A 15630-nucleotide genomic window follows, 5' to 3' on the forward strand; every position below is an offset into this window, starting at 1 on the left:
ACAAATTAGTGAGGGGATATACTGGCACAAACAGTAAAGTTATTAAACCAGTTATAGTACTTAATGTACGAAGTTTTGAAGCACAACTGAAAATTATGTTTAAAAAATTTAGAGTTAATGTTCTGTCCCAACTTAAGTGTTTCTCAGACAAAGTTATTTGGCTTAGTCAGAATAAACAACTAATTTCAGCATATGGGATGCTGTACAGCTCTGATCTCATAGTGCTAGCAATACTTTTGACAACTTTCCAAAGGAAGCTCGGAAAACAGATGTAAGTTCAGAAAAGTTCATTTGGTTGGTAATCATGTAGACCTAACCTCTACAAGGCCTATGAGCCTATGAGAATAGTGGTTTGGATTAGTCTAGCACATGGCTCTCAGCTGTATCATCCAGAGTCAAAACATGTGCAACTAGTACATCAGATAATCAAGAAACAAACATCCTCTGCTAATCTGTTAGCTAGCATTGCAACTATAGTGAGCTGATAGTTCAGTTCTGGGGAAAGGACTTGTATACATTATCTAACTGCACTGCTATTTTTTCAGTACAGATGCCAGATGCAGAATTCAGTGATGCTGAAAAATAAAACTTTGAAATCTATACAGGGTGGTTTTAAAAAAACCTCTAGCATGATAACATTCATAGGTGGTGATGAAGATAAACAGAACAGATGTGTTTCAACAATATAAAGTAATTATAAATGCAAATCTTAATGCTACTGCAGAAGGGGCTAGAAAGAATAGGAATTATGTTACATTTTTTTCTGTGCTTTCCTGAATAAAATTTGGTATTTATTTATTAGATTTGTATGCCGCCCTTATCCGAGGACTCGAGGAGGCTCATAGCATATAATATAACAAAACAACACAAAGGCAAATCAAATTAAATTAAAATTTACAGTTTAAAAGTCCAATATTTAAAAACAATCATACTTGTTCAGTCATACAACATATATCTCATTTCATTGGCCAGGGGGCTGAGAACTAATTGCCTCAAGCCTAGGTATAGTCATTAAGGCAACAGATTAAGACACTACCAAACTAGAGCCAGTTTGGACTAGTAAGTAAGGCACCAGGCTACAAAACCAAGAGACCAGAACTAAAACTAGAACTAGAAACCAAGAACCCAGCTGCTGTGGCCTAGAAGTGCAGCTCTTGCCTCACAATCAGAAGGTTGTAAGTTCTATCCTAGGCAGATATAGGGTCTCGTGTTTGAGTAGGGGGTTGGACTAGATGACCTGCAACTCCAACTCTGTTAAGACCATGAAATTTTGGTCCCACTTTAGCTATGAAAAGCCAGTTGTGTGACTTTAGACCAGTGAAGGGCTACCAAAATTTTTACTAACACACTGTGGGCGTGGCTTATGCAGGATGCCCTGCATTTTCTTTCAACATCTTTCAGTGCAAATTGGGTGCTCTGGGGTGGAACTCCATTTTCACTACCCCACTGCGTTCCCCCCCAATCCGAGTAGTAGCCCACCCCTGCTTAAAGGTCATGTGACTGGCTTAAAGGTGGCCAACTTGACATCATTCATGTCAAGGGTTTGGGTTAGGGTTAGGGTGCCTGGCCTTTCCTTGCCTCAAAGAGATATAATTTCCCTATCTATTTACTATTACTAAAAATCCAAAATATGCTATTTAATTCTATGTATATATGCCATATGTGCAGTGAAGGGCTACCAACATTTTTACAACCACACTGTGGCCGTGGCTTATGCAGGATGCCCTGCATTTTCTTTCAACATCTTTCAGTGCAAAATGGGTTCTCAGGGGTGGAGCTCCATTTTTGCTACCCCACTGCATTCCACCCCTGTCCGGACAGCAGCCCACCTCTGCTTTGGACTACTCATTCTTTCTCAGCCAAGGATAAAGCAAGCCGTAAACCTCTGGAAAAAACCCTTCAGGGACTAGTCCAGATAGTTACCAAGAGTCAAAGCTAAGTCAAAGGACACATACCACACTCATACACAAATAAATGTATTCATTTAGAGGCATGAAAAAATTGGAATAGACTACTATACACCAGTGTTCCCTCTAATTTTTGGGGTGGGTGGGCGGAAAAGAATAGTGTCTGAGCAGCAGTCCCTTCGGGACTGGGCGGCACAGAAATAATAAATAAATAAACAAACAAACAAACAAACAAATAAAAAACCCACCCTGTTTTGCCTCAGAGAATTTCAAAATAAAATACTGTACTGTGTGTCTATAACAGTGAGCTCATAATAGGGCAACTCTATCAATATCAAAATGTCACTTAAATAGTTGAGCTAGTTTCAAACTAGATTTTGATTTTCTTTCTCTCTTCCTTACTCAGATTCTTTTTCTTTCTCTTTTCCTTCCTCTCTTTTTTCTATCTGTTTCTCTCTCTTCCTCTCTTCCTCTCTCTCTCCTTCCCTCTCACTCTTTCCCTCTCGGCTTCTGGGCAGGTTTGGAAAACTCTGAGTTGATGATGATTTTTAAGTGAGCGATTGCTCACTGCTCAGCTTAGAGGGAACTATGCTATACACCCTTTAAAAATTTTCCTAGGACTAAACCTTGGCATAGATTTGTCCAAAAAAGGTTTCTTGCACTAATTGGAGTAACCCTAGGAATGTTTGTTTTTTCATAATCAAGGACAGGGAGCTCTTTTGCATTCACATTTTTCTCTTGTATTGATTAATACTGTCTGGTTTCCAGTTGATATCATACTTTGTAGTTAGGTTTGTCACACTTTTTCATTTTTAAAAATTCAATCATTGTTCCAGTTTCAACCCAATTTGTATTTTCACACTCTTCAGTTCCATAACATTTCCACTATAGAAAAACCACATATAAATATTGAAGTTGTAAGAACTGCAACATTATTATTTTCCATGTAGATTTTCATTTAAGACATATATCTAAACAGATCTGAAACCTTTAATAAGCTGTTGTGGTTGGCTCTGGCCCAGCTCCTGCCCCAAGGAATGTGGAGGTGGAGGGGGGGAAAACATCCACATGCCACAGGCCTGTTTTGCTCCCGATAGAATCTCCCGACGAAGGCTCCTCTGATGAAGGTAGCATGAGTGGCAGGGAAGAGGGGAGTTTGGCAGACAGCCCAGGAGGAGATCAATCATCCTTATCATTCCTGGATTCTGAACAAGAACTTATGACAGATCCACGCATGTGTAGAGTGATGCATAGGAGAGAACAACTGAAGGATTATTACAGGAGATAAGGGAGGCCACCCATGGTTGGGTGGGGCTGCTGTAATTAGTGCTACAGATAAAAAGAACAGCGTGCTGGTTTAGCCTTGTGGAAGTTCATCTGATTCATAGTTTCATCAAGATCGTGGTTTTTGCTGTTTCCCTGTTCAAGATTGTATGTGGATTTTCTGGACTTTGGAATTGGACTCAATTTTCGCAGTTACTGGGTGAGAAATTGGATTGCATTTAACCTGTGCCTTGTGTGTACCAGAAAATCCCTTTGACATTTAAAAAGGGAGTTTTTTCTGCTTTTCTGTTGATAAAGACTTTTGGTTTTCCTTCTATCATGTGGTGTGTGTCTTCCTGGACTAATTACTCTGTCATTACGGGCGGTTGGGACATGCCAGCAGAACAGAATAAACTTCCACCAACCCCCAGACACACACCATTCCAGAGTGAAGTGTGTTGGATTGTTTGCTTCTCTTTCTTCCGGCATTTATCTGATTATGGCTGCTAATATGGCAGAAATGCAAGCAGTCTTCGAGGCTTTGAGGATGGAAATCTAAATGTTTATGCAGACAGTGCTGCAGTTACAGAACCAGGTGGATATATTATCTCAGCAGCCTGTCATTCCACAGGTGCAGCCAGCAGCTCCTGCCCCACAGCCACTACCAAGGAGGAAATGCTTTGTGGCTCTGCCTGAAAAATTCTGGGGCAACAGACGCATGTTTGCAGCTTTCCTCAGTCAAGTGCAGTTGTTTATTAATGCACATCTGCCCCATTTTCCAAGAGATGCAGAGAAGGTGGCGTTCCTCTGCAGTTTGTTGGCCGGCCCTGCTGCTTCCTGGGTGTCTCCATTTCTGGATGGAGATGATCCGATACTGCAGGATTATACCGCCTTTTGTGCCCAGTTGCGACGGCAGTTTTTGGATCCAGTGCAGGAGCAGACAGCCACGAGGGCGTTGAAACAGCTGAAACAAGGTTTGTGCCTATTAGTGGAATATTTAAGTGACTTTCGTAGCTTCAGTGGACAGGTGCAGTGGAATGAGGTCGTCTTGATGGAGGCGTTTCAGGATGGCTTGTCAGAGACTATGCTTGATGAGCTGGTGCATGAGGCCCTGCCGGGCACCCTGAATGAGCTGGAGCAGCATTGTTTGGCCATTGAGGCTTGGCTGCTGGCTCAAGAGGTGCGCTGGGCTGGGCAGTCCTTCCCCTGCATTTCGGGCGTCACACCAGTGCCTGCTCCACGGCGGGGGGTGTCTGCTATGCCCGTGCCGACCCCAGTTCATGTATCCTGTCGCTTCCTGCCTGCCCTGCCTCTTTGTCTAGCAGATCGTGCCCCTGCCGGGGAGGCCATGGAGGTGAATTTCGTGCAATCCCGTGTGGTCCTGGAGGAGAGAGCGCAGCAACGTGCGACAGGCTTGTGCTTCTATTTCGGGGGGGGGGGGGGGCAGGCCATTTCACGAATGCCTGTCCTTGCAAACAAAGGAGCATGGTTGACGCTGCGGTTTCAAATCCTCCAGGTCCTCCTGTTGCCACGCCGACTCTTGCAGGACAGCTCCCAGAGTCATCAACTCATGTTCCCACCATAGGTCTGGATTCCTCAATGGCTGTCCCCATGCCCCTGGGTTCCCCGCCAGATGTGCAGTCAGGAAACGAGGGCAGCCCGGCTTGGAGGCAATGCTAGGTTGCGCTGACATTTCATTGGTTAAAGATTCTTCAGATAACGACCCCGGAACGTACCGTCACCTCACGATTAATGTCAAGCTCCTGGTGGATCGGCATACTCAATCGATATCTGCTCTTGCCCTCGTGGATTCGAGGGCCACCACGAATTTCCTGGATGAGGAGTTTGCACAGAGACATTTGTTGCCCTTGTGTCCTGTGAACCCTCCGTTGACTGTAGAAACCATTGATGGGCAGGTGTTGTTGTCTAGGCCCATCCGTTTTCAGACCTTGCCAGTGTGGATCAGCATCGGGACTCATGAGGAGGCTTTACAATTTTATGTCACGCAGGGCCTCCATTTCCCTCTTGTATTGGGGTTGTCATGGTTAAGGGTGCATGATCCTCAGGTTGTGTGGTCGCAGAACATCATCACGTTTCCCAGTTTACAATGTGTAGACCACCATCGTCACGTTTGTGCCTCGCAAGGGCCCGTTATCCCCGCAGCAGTGTTACTGGAGGGCCTCACTGAGTTTGCGGATGTCTTTAATGAAAAAGAGGCGGAAAGCATGCCGCCGCATCGCCCTTATGATTGTGCCATAGAACTGTTACCTGATGTCAAATTGCCGGCTGGTCGGAACCTGAATTAGTGGCCCTCAAGGACTTCATAGATAAAAATCTGGCCAAAGAGTTCATGGGCCATCAACCTCCCCATTATCAGTGCCCATCTTGTTTGTTACAAAAAAGACTGGGGACTTACGTCTGTGTTGTGACTACCGGCGCCTGAACGCCATTATGGTGCGCAATCGCTATCCCTTGCCACTGATTCCGGAATTAATGGAACGTTTACGAGCTGCCACTGTTTTTTCCAAGATAGACCTATGCAGCGCTTATAATTTGGTTTGTATAAGGCCAGGGGATGAGTGGAAAATAGCGTTTGGCACCCGATATGGGCATTTTGAGTATACAGTGATGCCTTTCGGCCTCAGAAATGCCCCAACTGTTTTCCAGCATTTGATGAACGATGTATTCAGGGACATGTTAGACCATTTTGTGGTCATATATCTGGATGACATTTTAGAGTACTCCCCCTCCAAGTCTAGTCATTTGGGACATTTGCGCCGGGTTCTGCTTTGGTTGAGAGAGCATTGTTTATATGCTAAGCTGGAGAAGTGTCAGTTTCTGCAGACCACCGTAGAATTTTTAGGTCATGTCATTTCTCTAGGGGGCATAGCCATGGACCCGGGCAAGGTGTCAGCACTAAAAACCTGGTAACCCCCATGGAGAGTCAAGGATGTGCAGAGGTTGTTGTGGTTTGCAAACTACTATTGCACATTCATACCAGGGTTTGCCCAGTTGACCCAGTTGTTGCAAAAACAGGTCTTGTTTCATTGGGGTGAGGAGGAGCAGCAGGCTTTTGTAGCTCTTAAGGACGCTTTCATGAAAGAGCCCTTGTTGCAGCATCCAGATCCATGTCGGCCGTTTGTCGTTGAGACCAATGCCTCTGATTTTGCTGTTGGCGCTGTACTTCTACAGGCCCGTCCCAAAGATGGCACCTTGTTTCCGTGTGCCTACGACTCCAGAAAACTCACGCCCTCAGAAAGAAACTACACTGTTGAATCATATGTAAATAGTTGCTCTTATGTAAAAAAACGCTGTCTCTATGCAAGCTGTGTAAAAATAGAAGTCGCGCCTGATTGGCTCAGATGCTGACAGTTCTCTTTTGGCGGGAGCCGCAAAAGTATAAAAGGAGCGTCTGCTCTCTGTTAAACTCAGACGCGTTCCAGCTGAATGTCACTTGTCTTAAAGAGCTGAAATAAAGGAACCGTATTGTTAGCCTCCTGTCTCTGGACTCTTCACTGGCGACGTCGGACGGAAGAACAATGCTCTCACCATGAACAACCTGCCTGTCGGCCGGGATCCTGAGTTCTTCGATCCGGAGAAGTCCTCCTGGGACGCCTACATGGCCAAGTTCGAGATATTCCTTGAAGCTGCCGGGATGAGGGACGCCGACACTGAACGGAAACGGGCAATCTTCCTGAACTACTGCAGCTCAGAGATATTCGATCTCGCCCAGACCCTAACCGATCCGCTACCGGCCAACTCCGTCGCTTGGGACGTCCTGAAAACCAAGCTCGCCGCCCACTTCAAGCCCACGAAGCCAGCCGTCGTGTTCCGGCATCAGTTTTCCAGAATGGGCCAACTAGAATCCGAGTCCATAAACCAGTATGCTACGCGTCTTCGTACGGTGCTGTCAAAATGTAAATTTGACAACCCAGAAGCTCGCCTCACCGATGCCCTCATTTTCGGCATGAAAAATGCTACGGTCTGCAACAAGCTCCTCACAGAAGACGAGCCTTCTCTCCAAGCAGTAATCAAGCTGGCACAAACCGCAGAAGTCGCCGACGCTGCTGCCAAGGAGTTGAAGAAACATGACAAGCAGGAAGTCATCACCCAGATCGACTCCAAAGCTTCCCGCGCCGAGGCCCCAGACGACCTCAGACCACCTGCCTTCTCCAAGGACAACTGTTTCCTGCTGCAACAGGACCAGTCGAGACAACCCAGATACCCTCACCCCGTCGCCCCCTGCTCCGGCTGCCGAGGGAACCATCCGCGCCATCGCTGCCCTTTCCGGGACGCCATCTGCCGCCGCTGCAACCGCCGGGGCCATATCGCCGAAGCCTGCAGAGCCCCCATGCCAGAAGACTTCTTTTCCACCCCGCGACTTCCTCGATTCCAGATCCAAACAGCTGAACCGCGCAAAAACCGACTTCCTCGGTTTTCCGCCCGCAGAAACTACTGAACCATCAACTGCGACTACGCAAGAGGTAAAAAACATTTTTCCGTAAATAGCACGGCAACAAAAAACAGGAGCAAAATCATAATTTCGCTGCTCCTAAACAACAAGCCGTGCAACATGGAACTGGACACTGGGTCTAAGTATACCATTATGCCATGGGAAAAGCTAAAATTGTACATGCCTAGTCTCTCAAAATCTGCTCTTATGTATACTGCTTTAGTAATTAAGGATTTTCAGGGGGGAATAATACCAGTATTGGGAAAGGTAAATGTACCAATTATGTTCAAAAATGTCAAATGTAACCTTCCTTTGATTGTTGTTGCATGGGCTAGGCACTCTCTTCTGGGATTGGCATGGATGGATCCTTTGGGTATTGAAATCTCTGGTATTTGTAATGTCAAATCTAATGACATTCCTAACTTCTTGCAGGAATTCCCTGAGGTCTTTAGCTCCACTTTGGGGTCTTACAAAGGGCCACCTATCTCTTTCTCTATTGACCCTAAGGTCTCCCCTGTCAGGCTCAAACCCCGTAGGGTTCCCCTACCGCTTCTTCCAAAGCTTGATCTACAGCTTGACAAGCTTATAGGCCAGGGCATTTTAGTCCCCATGGATCAAGGGCCTTGGGAAACACCCATAGTCACGCCTTTAAAGCCTGATAGCTCTTTGAGGGTTTGCGCTGACTATACGTCAACGCTTAATAAGGCCCTCCAACATCACCCGACTCCAATTGGAAAACAGAGTCAGCTGACAACAAGTCAGTCGAGGTGACTGGGGCCCGTACTTGTCCACCTGTCTGGGAAGAGTTTGATCTGGTGACACCTGATGAAGTGGACAAGGCCATTGGAGCTGTGAGTTCCACCACCTGTTTACTGGATCCGTGTCCCTCCTGGCTGGTTTCGGCCAGCAGGGAGGTGACATGGAGATTGTCAACGCTTCCTTGAGGAGGGGATCCTTTCCATCATCCTATAAAGAGGCGCTCGTGCGCCCCCTCCTCAAGAAGCCTTCCCTGGACCCAGCCGTACTTAATAACTACCGGCCAGTCTCCAACCTTCCCTTTATGGGGAAGGTTGTCGAGAAGGTGGTGGCACTCCAGCTCCAACGGTCCTTGGAAGAAGCCGATTATCTAGGTCCCCAGCAGTCGGGTTTCAGGCCCGGTTACAGCACGGAAACTGCTTTGGTCGCGTTGATGGATGATCTCTGGCAGGCCCGGGACAGGGGTTTATCTTCTGTCCTGGTGCTTCTTGACGTCTCAGCGGCTTTCGCTACCATCGACCATGATATCCTTCTGCACCGGCTGGAGGGGTTGGGGGTGGGAGGCACTGTTCTCCAGTGGTTCTCCTCCTACCTCTCCGGTCGGTCGCAGTCGGTGTTAGTGGGGGGCCAGAGGTCAACTCCGAGGTCTCTCCCTTGTGGGGTGCCTCAGGGGTCGGTCCTCTCCCCCCTGCTATTTAATATCTACATGAAACCGCTGGGTGAGATCATCCAAGGGCATGGGGTGAGGTATCATCAGTACGCTGATGATACTCAGCTTTACATCTCCACCCCATGTCCAGTCAATGAAGAGGTGGAAGTGATGTGCCGGTGTCTGGAGGCTGTTGGGGCCTGGATGGGTGTCAACAGACTCAAACTCAACCTGGATAAGACGGAGTGGCTGTGGGTTTTGCCTCCCAAGGACAATTCCATCTGTCCTTCCATTACCCTGGGGGGGGGAATTATTGACCCCCTCGGAGAGGGTCCACAACTTGGGCGTCCTCCTCAATCCACAGCTCACATTAGAGAACCATCTTTCAGCTGTGGCGAGGGGGGCGTTTGCCCAGGTTCGCCTGGTGTACCAGTTGCGGCCCTATCTGGACCGGGACTCACTGCTCACAGTCACTCATGCCCTCATCACCTCGAGGTTCGACTACTGTAATGCTCTCTACATGGGGCTACCTTTGAAAAGTGTTCAGAAACTTTAGATCGTGCAGAATGCAGCTGCGAGAGCAGTCATGGGCTTACCTAGGTATGCCCATGTTTCACCAACACTCTGCAGTCTGCATTGGTTGCCGATCAACTTCTGGTCACAATTCAAAGTGTTGGTTATGACCTTTAAAGCCCTTCATGGCACTGGACCAGAATATCTCCGAGACCGCCTGCTGCCGCACGAATCCCAGCGACCGATTAGGTCCCACAGAGTGGGCCTTCTCCGGGTCCCGTCAACTAAACAATGTCGGTTGGCGGGCCCCAGGGGAAGAGCCTTCTCTGTGGTGGCCCCAGCCCTCTGGAACCAACTCCCCCCGGAGATTAGAACTGCCCCTACTCTCCTTGCCTTTCGTAAGCTCCTTAAGACCCACCTCTGTCGTCAGGCATGGGGGAACTGAGACATCTCCCCCGGGCATATACAATTTATGAATGGTATGTTTGTATGTATGTGTGTTTAGAAAATGGGGTCTTTTAAATATTTTTAAACAGTAATTTATATTTGTTGTAAATTGTTTTTCACTTTGTTGTGAGCCGCCCCGAGTCTGCGGAGAGGGGTGGCATACAAATCTAAATAATAAATAAATAAATAATAAATAAATATTGCTGAAGTCGTATTTTCTGCAGTCTAGTTTGGAGTGGTTTACATTTAGTTTGTATCTATTATGTGCCCTTGTATTGTTGCAGTTGAAGGTGAAGTAGTCACTAACAGGAAGGACATTTTGGTATATGATTTTATGAACTACAATTAGATCAGATAGGAGGCAACATAGTTGTAAATTGTCTAATCACAGTATTTCAAATCTGGTGGAGTAAGGTATTTTGTTGCAAGAGGAGAAGTGAAGGACTCTCCTTGCGAAATATTTCTGGACTCTCTCGATTATGTTAATGTCTGATATGCAATGCGGGTTCCATACAGGTGAGCTTTATTCTAGGACTGGTCTGACAAATGTTTTGTATGATCTGGTTAGCAGTTCAGTGTTTCTAGAGAAGAAGCTCTGTAAATTAGATTAACAACTATTAACATACCTCATATTACAAAATCTACAGTCCATTCAGTATTCGCAGCCAGTTAAAAATATCTAGAATTATAAAGGTGGAAAGGCCATTGAGGCCACTAAGCTTGCTCTCCTGTTGGTCTAGGAATCAAAATTACAGTATCTGTGCTTCAGTTAAAGAGAAATTTACCACATCTCTGAGTTACTGGTTCCACTATTGATATTATTACAGTAGTATTTGTTGAATCCTATGTAAATAGTTGCTCCTATGTAAAAAAACGCTGTCTCTATGCAAGCTGTGTAAAAATAGAAGTCACGCCTGATTGGCTCAGACGCTGACAGTTCTCTTTTGGCGGGAGCCGCAAAAGTATAAAAGGAGCGTCTGCTCTCTGTTAAACTCAGACGCGTTCCAGCTGAATGTCACTTGTCTTAAAGAGCTGAAATAAAGGAACCGTCTTGTTAGCCTCCTGTCTCTGGACTCTTCACTGGCGACGTCGGACGGAAGAACCACGCTCTCACCATGAACAACCTGCCTGTCGGCCGGGCTCCTGAGTTTTTTGATCCGGAGAAGTCCTGGGACACCTACATGGCCAAGTTCGAGATCTTCCTCGAAGCTGCCGGGATGAGGGACGCCGACACCAAATGGAAACGGGCAATCTTCCTGAACTACTGCGGCTCAGAGATATTCGATCTCGCCCAGACCCTAACCGATCCGCTACCGGCCAACTCCGTCGCTTGGGACGTCCTGAAAACCAAGCTCGCCGCCCACTTCAAGCCCACGAAGCCAGCCGTCATGTTCCGGCATCAGTTTTCCAGAATGGGCCAACTAGAATCCGAGTCCATAAACCAGTACGCTACGCGTCTTCGTACGGTGCTGTCAAAATGTAAATTTGACAACCCAGAAGCTCGCCTCACCGATGCCCTCATTTTCGGCATGAAAAATGCTACGATCCGCAACAAGCTCCTCACAGAAGACAAGCCTTCTCTCCAAGCAGTAATCAAGCTGGCACAAACCGCAGAAGTCGCCGAGGCTGCTGCCAAGGAGTTGAAGAAACATGACAAGAAGGAAGTCGTCACCCAGATCGACTCCAAAGCTTCCCGCGCCGAGGCCCCAGACGACCTCAGCCCACCTGCCTTCTCCGAGGACAGCTGTTTCCTGCTGCAACAGGACCAGTCGAGACAACCCAGATACCCTCACCCCGTCGCCCCCTGCTCCGGCTGCCGAGGGAACCATCCGCGCCATCGCTGCCCTTTCTGGGATACCATCTGCCGCCGCTGCAACCGCCGGGGCCGTATCGCCGAAGCCTGTAAAGCCCCCATGCCAGAAGACTTCTTTTCCACCCCGCGACCTCCTCGGTTCCAGACCCAAACAGCTCAACCACGCGAAAACCGACTTCCTCGTTTTCCGTCCGCAGAAACTACTCAAAATCATAATTTCGCTGCTCCTAAACAATAAGCCTTGCAACATGGAACTGGACACTGGGTCTAAGTATACCATTATGCCATGGGAAAAGCTAAAATTGTACATGCCTAGTCTCTCAAAATCTGCTCTTATGCATACTGCTTTAGTAATTAAGGATTTTCAGGGGGGAATAATACCAGTATTGGGAAAGGTAAATGTACCAATTATGTTCAAAAATGTCAAATGTAACCTTCCTTTGATTGATGTTGCAGGGGCTAGGCACTCTCTTCTGGGATTGGCATGGATGGATCCTTTGGGTATTGAAATCTCTGGTATTTGTAATGTCAAATCTAATGACATTCCTAACTTCTTGCAGGAATTCCCTGAGGTCTTTAGCTCCACTTTGGGGTCTTACAAAGGGCCACCTATCTCTTTCTCTATTGACCCTAAGGTCCCCCCTGTCAGGCTCAAACCCCGTAGCGTTCCCCTACCGCTACTTGCAAAGCTTGATCTACAGCTTGACAAGCTTATAGGCCAGGGCATTTTAGTCCCCGTGGATCAAGGGCCTTGGGAAACACCCATAGTCACACCTTTAAAGCCTGATGGCTCTTTGAGGGTTTGCGCTGACTATACGTCAACGCTTAATAAGGCCCTCCAACATCACTCTTACCCCATTCCAGTGGTGCAACAACTTCTTCACTCCCTGGGGGAAGGGAAAGTGTTCGCCAAGATCGATTTGGCGCAAGCTTATCAACAGCTCCCTGTCGATGAGCCAACCGCACTCGCGCAAACTATTGTCACTCACAGGGGGGCGTTTAAATGTACCAGATTGCAATTTGGGGTAAGCATAGCCCCTGGGATTTTTCAAAGCATAATGGAACGCTTATTGTCAGGAATTAAGGGCACTATTCCCTATTTTGATGACATATTAATTTCAGGAGAAAACCAATCACAACTCAACCAGAGAATAAGGGAGGTATTACATAGACTACAAGCTAAAGGTCTAAGAATCAAACCAGACAAGTGCGTTTGGGGAACTAGCAGTGTGGAATTCTTAGGATATAGGATTGATGGCGAAGGCATCCACCCCACTACTGAAAAATTAAAAGTCATTAGAGAAGCCACAGAGCCACAGAATAAGACAGAATTGCAGGCATTTTTAGGCCTTCTAAATTTTTATTCTGTTTTTTTAAAGCAGAAGGCAACAGCAGCAGAGCCTCTACACCGGCTGCTTCAGAAGGGAACTCCTTGGACATGGGGGAGAACTGAGCACGAAGCCTTTTCGCAAATAAAGCAGTTGTTAACTTCCAAAAGTGTGGTAGTTCAGTATAGCACTTTGCTACCCGTCAGGCTTACGTGCGATGCTTCCCCGTATGGGGTCGGGGGGGTCTTGGCACATGTCTTTCCAAATAATACAGAAGCCCCAATTGCTTTCTTTTCCAGGACAATGACTAGTACCGAGAGAAATTACAGCCAGCTAGATAAAGAGGCTCTAGCTATAGTGGCTGGGGTTAAAAAGTTTCATAACTACCTTTTTGGCAGGAAATTTAAGTTAGTCACTGACCACAAACCCTTGCTAGGCCTGCTAGCCCCTAACAAACCAACACCTCCGTTTATGTCTCCTAGACTAATCAGATGGGCATTGTTTCTTTCAGGTTACCAGTATGAGCTTATTCATAAAGGAGGTAAAGCCATCAACCACGCAGATGGTTTAAGTAGGTGCCCCATGGCAGAAATAGTTGAGGACCCAGCCCCATCTGCTCATGTTTTAATTCTAGAGCTTGAGGATAACCCACTAACAACAGCAAAAGAGGTTGCTGACCACACTCAGCAAGATCAGATTTTACAAAAGGTGGTAAATTGTGTACTCAAGGGGTGGCATAACGACTCTTTAGAAGCAAACTTAATGGAGTTTAAAAACAAAAGACTGGAACTGTCATATGTAAAGGGTTGTCTTTTGTGGGGTGATAGAGTAATCATTCCTGAAAGTCTAAGGACTAAAGTACTCACTATGTTACATATGGGCCATCCTGGTATTGTAAGGATGAAGGGCTTAGCTAGGGGGCACTTATGGTGGCCTGGTCTGGATGCAGACATTGAAAGGTGGGTAGCCAAGTGTGACCCATGCCAAGAGTCACGGCCAAATCCCCCCAAAACAGCTCCAGTTGAGTGGGAGCAACCTGCAGGGCCTTGGTCCAGGGTCCATATTGATTTTGCAGGGCCAGTGGGGTCTCAATATTTCTTGATAGTGGTAGATGCGTTTTCAAGGTGGGTTGAAATTATTGCAATGAATAATATAACCACTAGTGCTACCATTAAGGTTCTGCGCCATTTGTTTGCCACCCATGGCTGTCCTGACATCTTAGTGTCAGACAATGGGCCCCAATTGACAGCCAGGCAATTTGAGTTGTTCTTGGATAACTTGGGGGTCAGACATGCTCTCATCTTGCCTTACTTGCCATGGGCTAACGGGTTGGCAGAACGGTACGTTCGGGTGGCAAAAGAGGCATTGCACAGGTCAGGCCCTGGGGATGTACAACAGCATCTGGACCAATTTTTGTTAACACAACATATCACCCCTAACTCCCACACACACAAAAGTCCTGCTGAAATCCTAATGGGAAGGAAACTTAGATCCCCACTGGATAGATTACACCCAAGGTATTGTACTCATAATTCTATGTATGTAAATCCTGAAAGACAATTGTACTTGGGTCAAAGTATTTTTGCAAGAAATTTTGATGGGGGGTTAAATTGGATGAAGGGAACAATTGTACAGCAAACAGACCCTAAAACTTATGTTGTAAAATTGGACGATGGCCGAATGTGGAGAAGGCACATCGATCATTTACGAAGGCGCATTGAGGCCTCCCCTGTACAAACCGCTAATACAGACTCTTCCCCCCCTACTAGACTTTAACGCGCAACCCGTCTTACTGGACATACAAATGGACTTACCAAGACGGGAAAGGTCCTCCAGCGATGTTGAGCCATCTTCGTCCTCGGAGGTCGGTGTTGTGCCTGCCCACTCAACACAGCAGGCCGGAGCTCAGCCTCAGCCCCAGCAGCACTGTGGAGGTACTAGCGAACTGACCTCCACCGTTGAAAGCGAGGACTCGAATGATCTGCGCAGGTCAGAAAGGACTCTGCGTAGGCCAAGCCGATTGGAGGACTTTGTCACATGGCTGGCTGACTGACTTGTCTCTGACTAAGGAGGGAGGGGTGTTGAATCCTATGTAAATAGTTGCTCCTATGTAAAAAACGCTGTCTCTATGCAAGCTGTGTAAAAATAGAAGTCGCGCCTGATTGGCTCAGACACTGACAGTTCTCTTTTGGCGGGAGCCACAAAAGTATAAAAGGAGCGTCTGCTCTCTGTTAAACTCAGACGCGTTCCAGCTGAATGTAACTTGTCTTAAAGAGCTGAAATAAAGGAACCGTCTTGTTAGCCTCCTGTCTCTGGACTCTTCAGTATTAATAATCTTTTTTTCTAACACAGCTGGAGTTTGCTTCTAAGGAACACAAACCCCTCAGCTTCCTTCTTACAAACTACTAATTTCCTAACCAAATTATGTAATATTAGGAGCATGCATAGCATAATACAGGAATAACAAATAGGTCTCCAGGGTGAATCCAGAAAGATTCTGC

General features: G+C 46.9%; 1 protein-coding gene across 1 annotated transcript in view; it reads left to right on the forward strand.

Annotated features, from left to right (window-relative positions):
• YIPF2 (Yip1 domain family member 2) overlaps positions 1-14832 on the forward strand; it is a 365318-nt gene extending 350486 nt beyond the window's left edge. The window contains exon 10 of the mRNA XM_070741859.1: positions 14823-14832. The gene's annotated coding sequence lies outside the window, so the exon portion shown is untranslated. The remainder of the gene's footprint in view (positions 1-14822) is intronic.
• The last annotated feature ends 798 nt before the right edge of the window (positions 14833-15630 follow it).

Source organism: Erythrolamprus reginae, chromosome 2 (assembly GCF_031021105.1).
Source record: "Erythrolamprus reginae isolate rEryReg1 chromosome 2, rEryReg1.hap1, whole genome shotgun sequence".
Lineage (NCBI taxonomy): Eukaryota > Metazoa > Chordata > Lepidosauria > Squamata > Dipsadidae > Erythrolamprus > Erythrolamprus reginae.